The following is an 8,198-nucleotide window of genomic DNA, read 5'->3' on the forward strand; positions in this document are numbered from 1 at the left end:
AATCTTTTTGGCATTGAATGTTTAAAATTTTGCCAATATGGTGAATGAAAATTAACTTATATTTTTACTTGCATATCTCTGAATACCTGTGAGGCTTAAATATTTTCCACATGCTTATTAACTATATGCAGTCTTTCTTCTGTAACAGCTTATTTGTATGGTTTATATGATTTTTTATTCAATTGTCTTTTTGTTTCAATTTGTAGAATTCATTTTATGGTAGGTATTAACCTGTTGTCTATTATGTCAGTTGCAAATATTTTATTCCTGTCTTTACAGTAGTTTTTGCAACATAATTTTTAATGTAGTTAAATATTTTAGAGTGTCTGGGTTTTGGTTATTGTTCAAGTTTATTCAGTTATTATCCTCAATTTTAACATATATATATATATATATCAACAGAAAAAAAATAGGTGTATTACAATTTTAGATATTTAGTGCACTGAGATTTTCTTCATATAGTACTTTGCTCTATTGGTTTATCTATGGTGAAATATTAGTACTCTTTATGATTAATTGATGTTTAATAAGCTTTGTTTAAAAAAATTAAAGACATGAAACAGTGGAAATTAATGGTTGGACTCTCAAATGCTGTGTCAGTGAACAGTTTTACTTGTTCCTCTTTCTGAGTCATCAGAAATTATAAATTTAGATGATTCCTATTTCCCTAAACACAACACAGTGCCTTTGTTTTAATAATTTTTTCACAATGAATAGTTTCATTGTTTTGATCTGAGGTTTTTCCCCCCTGCAGTGGACAGTTTTGTTTTCTTGATAGCAGTATGGCACATTGTCCCATTACAAATTACCTTCATTTGGTCCAAAGGCCCTTTCCTCTGAGTGGGACTTTCAGTAGGGGAAAGCCTGAGCTGGCTGCGTAACTGAGTGCTGGCCTGGTTACCAGGTCTTGCCCCCACACCTCCTGCAGAGACCCTAGAACCATTATCAAGGATAAGTCAGCCTGTGTCCACAGGTATCTCCCGGGAGTGTGGGCTTCTGGTTGGTTGTTTTAATAATTTTAGCCCGATTTAAACTCATATATCTGTTTTGTTCAAGATATAAATACTTATGGGTTTCATTTTTAAGGAATAGCTTCAAACTTCTTCTTCTTTCTCGTTATTCAAAAGATAAAACCCACGGCTTTGTTGGATTCCTTATTCAAACAGAATTGAAGAGTTTTTGTCTCTTTTAAATTGACAATTATTGGGGAATTGAATGCTTGGACTGAAATGGAGGTGAACATGACAAACAGAGCTAAGGTTAACACCCATCTGTGGCCCAGAGGGAAGACTGCCCACCGCCATCTGTCCCTAACCTGCTAACAGACAACAGTGATACAAGTCTTCCATGCTCGCAGGGCCATCAGAAAAGAGAACTTCGTTTCTTTATGACTGTTGCTCATTGTTACCAGGGTTAGATTCCTAGGGTGTAGGCTTTATTATTTTGTTTTTATTCATTTATAATTTATTTATTTTCCCTGGTGCCGGGGCTGAAACCCAGCCCAATTTTTTTTCCCATGCTCAGTTCTTTTTTTTTAAATTAATTTTTAAATTTTATATATGACAGCAAATGCATTACAATTCTTATTACACATATAGAGCATAATTTTTCATATCTCTGGTTGTATACAAAGTATATTCACACCAATTCGTGTCTTCATACCTGTACTTTGGATAATAATGATCATCACATTCCACCATCATTAATTACCCAATGCTCCCTCCCTTCCCCTCCCACCCCTCTGCCATATCTAGAGTTTGTTTATTCCTCCCATGCTCTCCCTCTCTATCCCACTATGAATCAGCCTCCTTATATCAGAGAAAACATTCAGCATTTGTTTTTTTGGGATTGGCTAACTTCACTTAGCATTATCTTCTCTAACTCCATCCACTTACATGCAAATGCCATGATTTTATTCTCTTTTATTGCTGAGTAATATTCCATTGTGTATATATACCACATTTTTTAAAATCCATTCTTCTATTAAAGGGCATCTAGGTTGGTTACACAGTTTAGCTATTGTGAATTGTGCTGCTATACACATGGATGTGGCTGTGTCCCTGTAGTATGCTGTTTTTAAGTCCTTTGGGTATAGACCAAGGAGAGGGAACAGCTGGGTCAAATGATGGTTCCATTCCAAATTTTCCAAGGAATCTCCATACTGCTTTCCATATTGGTTGCACCAATTTGCAGTCCCACCAGCAGTGTATGAGTGCACCTTTTCCCCCACATCCTTGCCTGCCGCATTGCATGCGTCTAAAACACTCATGGTCACTCCAGGGAAACTAGGCTGCATGAAATAACCACACAAGAGACAGAGATACCTTTTTCTTTGGGGGTACTGTGATGGGTCCTCTGAACTTAGGGGTCCGCAGAAAGAGAGAGCAAGGGAGCGTGTGCTGACCCCTTTTATTGAGGAGAAGCTATTCAAAGGAGGCAAGGGGTCAGGTTTCAAGGGGCTGAGTCTAGCTTCATGATATCTGCTGTCAGCAGGTTGACTGACATCTAGGAAGGCCACACCCAAAGGCAGAGTAAGAGAAGAGGACATACAAAGGGCGTTTCCATGGAACATTCTATCCCAAACAGGGCAAGGAGTACTATCACAAAGAAACAGGTAAGCGTAACTCGACCCATGGGGCTGCAGGAAGGCACGCCTATGCATGAAGACACATTTGGCTGCATTATTTCTACCCTAAAGATAGGGGCTACCGTCTGCGGCTACTTAAAAGCAGCCAGATCACCAGGGTGACCGAGAGTGCCTCAAACCAATCAGGAGAGGAAAAACGCTGGCCACATGACATGACAGCCTCCCACACTTGCCAACATTTATTGTTGTTTGTCTTCGTAATAGCTGCCATTCTGACTGGGGTGAGAGTAGTTTTGATTTGCATTTCTCTAATTGCTAGAGATGATAAACATTTTTTCATACAATTGTGGATTGATTGTATATCATCTTCTGAGAAGTTTCTGTTAAGGTCCTTGGCCTATTTATTGATTGGGTTATTTGTTTTTTTGGTGCTTAGCTTTTTTAGTTCTTTATATACCCTAGAGATTAGTGCTCTCTAGCAGGATGAATGAAGTAGATGGCACCACTATAGCAAACTTTAAACTATTCTACAGTAACAAAAACAGGATGGTATTGGCACCAATACAGACTGGTAGACCAATGGTACAGAATAGCAGTCACAGAGACTAACCCACAACATTACAATTACCTTATATTAGACAAAGGTGCCAAAAACATGCATTGGAGAAAAGATGGTCTCTTCAACAAATGGTGCTGGGAAAACTGAAATCCATATTCAACAAAATGAAATTAAACCCCTATCACTCACCATGCATAAAACTTTACTCAAAATGGATCAAGGATCTAGGAATAAAACCAGAGACCCTGCATCTAATAGAAGAAAAAGTAGGCCCTAATCTCCATCATGTGGAATTAGGCCCCAGCTTCCTTAATAAGACTCCTTTGGCACAAGAATTAAAATGAAGAATCAATAAATGGGATGGACTCAAACTAAAAAGTTTCTTCTCAGCAAAAGAAACAATCTGTGAGGTGAATAGAGAGCCTACATCTTGGGAGCAAATCTTTATCCCTCACATACCAGCCCAAATTTTTAATGGCAAGATGAAGTCTGTAAATCCCTTTGAACCTAAGGAAGAATGAATTCCTAACATATTCCTTTCTGGTTTGACAGTTCCCTGGTTAAACCCCTGATTCAAATAGGCATTGGTTTTCTTTGTGTGAACTGAAGTATAAACAGAGGTTTTTGCAGCGTGAGCAAGCAGCAGTCAGCTCTGCTCAATAGGCAAACTCTGACCTCCTCAGACTCTTTCCTCAGTGATAGGGTCCTGCCACCCCCTGGTGGAAAAACACAGAGTGAGCTCTATGTGATCGCTGGTGCAAAACAAGTATCTGTAGACCTTCCACTAAAACTATGATGATATGTAACAATCATAGCTTCCATTCTATGTAGATAGAACAGAAAATCCTCTGTGGCTTTGTGCCATTTGCTGACTACTTACATGCATTTCTACCTGAAGCATATTTACTCAATAATAAAGCAAACTAGTTTGACATTAATGAATTGGCAAGTTGCTATGGGTCTGGATTTCCTTTCTCCCCAATATTGCAACTGTAACTGGGCACATATAGAAAACAGCATGTCAGATATTTGGGAATCCTACTGAGGACTTGATGAAAAAAATCATTATATTAAAAGTATCATCTAGCTAAGAAAAATAAAATATAAGCATTAGGAAAGATCTTATATATTGAGTTGATACAAATTTCCTAATAAGATATTCTCAATTATTTAAATGTGTAAATTTTTGTTTTGTATATTAGCTTTTAAAAATAGTCTTTGAGAGCAGCTTTTAGGCACAGAGCAAAATAGAGAAGAATGGACAGAGAATTCCCCTATGTTCCCTGCCTCTACACATCCATAGTCTCTCCCATTATCAACATTCTGCACCAGAGTGTTGCATCTTTTACAATCCTTGAACCTACACTGTCATGTCATTACAACCCATTATCATTCCTAGTTATGGTTGATTCTTGGTGTTGTGCGTCTTATGGGTTTGACAAATGTATGAGGATATGTATCCACCATTGTAGTACCATTCCCTGCCCAACAGTTCTTTCTGTTCCTTTCCCTCTACTCCTTAATTCCTGACAACCACTAATCTTTTCAACATTTCTATAATTTTGCTTTTTCTAGAAGGTCATATAGTTGGAATCACAGTCTGAGCCTCTTCAGATTGATTGTGAACTTCTTTCACCAATAATGTGCATTTAATTTTCCCCAATGTCTTTTCATGAGGATACTTGGGATAACTCTTTCTTCCTTCTTTCCTCTTCTGTTTTTGAATTAATACTTAAGGAACATGTAAGGTTTTGTGAAACTCCCAAATAAATATGGGCATATAAATGGTTGGAAAGGAACTCTTTGTGTGTGTTTTAGAGAGGAAGATTCACATTTCAGGGATGTGGATCCATTTGCCATTTCCTACTGCTCATTTCTTTTAAATAGCACTGAATAACACTACATTTTCTGAATGTTCCAAATTTATCCATTCACCTACTAAGAGACATCATGCTTGCTTCCAAGTTTTGAAAAGTATGAGTAAAGCTGTTATAAACATCCCTTTGCAGGTTTTTATGTGAACCTAAATTTTCAACTCCTTTGAGTAAATACCAAGGAGCACAGTTGTATAGCAGGAGGATGTTTAGATTTGTAGAAAACTGTCAAGCTGTCTTCCAGAGCGACTATGCCACTCTGCATTCCCACCAACAATAAATGAGTTTCTGTTTTCCACATCCTCACCAGCATTTGGTGGTGCCCATGCTTTGGATTTTGGCCACTCTGATAGGTGTGTGGTGTTCTTTTGTAGTTTTAAGCTACATGTCCCTGATTATATTTGTGTGCTTATTTACCATTTGTATATCTTCTTTGGTGAAATGTCTGTTAAGGTCATTGATACTTTGGATAAGTTGTATTTTCATTTTCATTTAGTTAAAAAGATTTAAAAATTTCCCTTCAAATATCTTCTTTGGCCTATGTGTTATTTAGAAGTGTGTTATTTAATTTATTAATCCGTTAATAATTGAATCTTACAATAATTTCGTTTTCATCTCTCTTCTGTTATTATTACTTTAAAACCATTGTGTTCTTTTTTTTAATTTTAATTTTTTAGTTGTTGATAGACCTGTGTTCCGGAGTAGACATTGTATGATTTTTTATCTTTTAAATTTATTATGGACCAGATGTGATCTATCTTAGTGAATGTGAGCTTAAAGAGAATGTACCCTACTGTTGCTGGATGGAATAGTCTACAACTGTACATAATATTCAATTGATTGAGGTGCTATCATTCAACAATGTCTTTACTATTCTTCTACCAGCTGCATCTGTCAATTTCTAATAGAATGGCATCAAAGTTTCCAACTATTAAGAGTAGATTCATTTATTTAGACTCACAGTTCTGTCAGTTTTGGCCTCATATATTTTGAGGCTCTGTTTGTAGACACATACACATTGAGAATTGTTTTGTCTTTTTGAATGATCCACCCTTTTATCATTATGGAATTCCCCTCTTTATTCTTGATCACTTTCCTTGGTCTGAAGTCTGTTTTGTCTGAAATTAACTGCAAGTATCCTCTAATAGCAAAACAATCCTAAAAGCACCTGACTTATAGAGGAGCAAAAATAATTATGTCTACTTCTCAAAAACCATGTGTTATGGTTTGGGTATGAGATGTCCCCCAAAAGCTCACATATGAGACAATGCAAGAAATTTCAGAGGAGAAATGATTGAATTGAGAGGGTCTTAAGCCAATCAGTGAATTAATCCCTCATGGGATTAATTGAGTGGTAACTAGAGGCAGGCGGGGTGTGCCTGGAGGAAGTGGTTAATTGGCAGTGTAGCTATGGGGTATATATTTTGCATCTGGAGCTGGGGTGTCTCTCTCTGCTTTTTGATCACCATGATGTGAGCTACTTTCTTCCACCACCTTGTAAAGAAGAACAAAAAGAGACAGAAGCAGGCAAGTGCAGGGACAAAGTAAAAGGGCTGCTCATCTGAGCTACCCAGCTTCATTTATATCCATAGGTTACATTAGGTCATCATTAGTACATATTGCACATTGTATAAAGTTACTGTTATGTGGGCAGGTTTAGGTGCAGTGACACATTGGTATTGTTTAAGTGAATTCCTTTATTTCCAGAAGCTGAGTATCTGAGATTAAGGTTGAGGCTGATAAGACTCTAGCACAGAGCCTCCTCATGAAGGACATTACCATAGCAGCTAGGCATTGAGCATGTACTAGTTTCAGGGAGAAACTGTAAAATATTCCAAGTGTGGAAAACAGGGTGCCTGTTACTCTCTGGAAGTTTGCTCACCAGAGGAACACTGCCTTGTACATTTCCACAGAATCTTTATACACCCTCTGTCTTCATGATGTTCAGCCTCACCTTGAGCCCCGAGGAATGGAGCTGGCCATCTCTGGACTAAGACCTCTGAAACCATGAGCCTGCAAATAAACTTTTCCTCCCCTAAAGTTGTCTGGTCAGATTCTTTAGTCACAGCAGTGGAAAAGCTGACTAAGATGCTATTCCAGCAAGTGAAGAGGAGAAATTTAAAAAATAAAAACAAGAAGTACTTTTGAAACTCATAGCCTTGAGGTAAGGAATTAGAGACTGGCAGGAGCTCACATTTCAACTATAGAAAATTGCTGGGAGCCATTAGCCAAGTAGGTATGACAATTTCCTTGCCAGCGTACCCCATGTTGCTTAGTGGAAGGACTCGTGGAAATAGGACATTTTGCAGTGACATTGCATGTAGGTGACCTTGCTCAAGAACCAAGGCGGATCCGGGTTTAGGGTGTTCCTGGTTTAGGATGATCCGAGTTTAGGGCGTTCCCAGTTTAGGACTATCCGGGTTTAGGGTGGTTCCAGGTTTAAGATTATTCCTGCTGGGAATAGGGCGTATCCTGCTGCCTGAGTTCCCCTTGAGTTCTCACGGGATTCAGACAGTATTTTTTGGGAGATAGAAGCCCAGTGGATGTGGATTTGGGGAGAGAACGTGGATTTCCCCAAAACGTGATTGTAGACGGCTGGTGTGAGTTCGGGAATAAAGAGTTGCTCTTTGAATCTACAAGCTGTGTGGTGGCTCGTGATTTTGTGCCCAGCCAGACTGCGGCAGAAAATGGATAAGATTTGGGCATGTTAGTATAGGAAAGTGAAAGAGATTTCTTTTTTTTTTTCATTGCTTGCTTTTCTTTTCTTTTTTCTTTTTTTAATTGGTTGTTCAAAACATTACAAAGCTCATGATATATCATCTTTCATACATTTGATTCAAGTGAGTTATGAATTACCATTTTTACCCCAAATACAAATTGCAGAATCACATCAGTTACACATTCACAATTTTTACATAATGCCATATTAGTGACTGTTGTATTTTGCTGCCTTTCCTATTCCCTACTATCCCCCCTCCCCCTCCCTCTCATCTTCCCTCTCCTCACCTCATCTGCTGTTGTTAATTCTCTCCCTTGTTTCCCCCCCCGTTCCCCTCACAACCTCCTTATCATGTAATTTTGTCGTTAACATTGAGGGTTCTCCTACCATTTCCATATCGCTTTCCCTTCTCTCTCCCTTTCTCTCCCCCATCTCCGTCTCTGTTCATGTTATCTTTCC

The sequence above is a fragment of the Marmota marmota genome, unplaced genomic scaffold, assembly GCF_001458135.2.
Source record: "Marmota marmota marmota unplaced genomic scaffold, marMar, whole genome shotgun sequence".
Taxonomy (NCBI): Eukaryota; Metazoa; Chordata; class Mammalia; order Rodentia; family Sciuridae; genus Marmota; species Marmota marmota.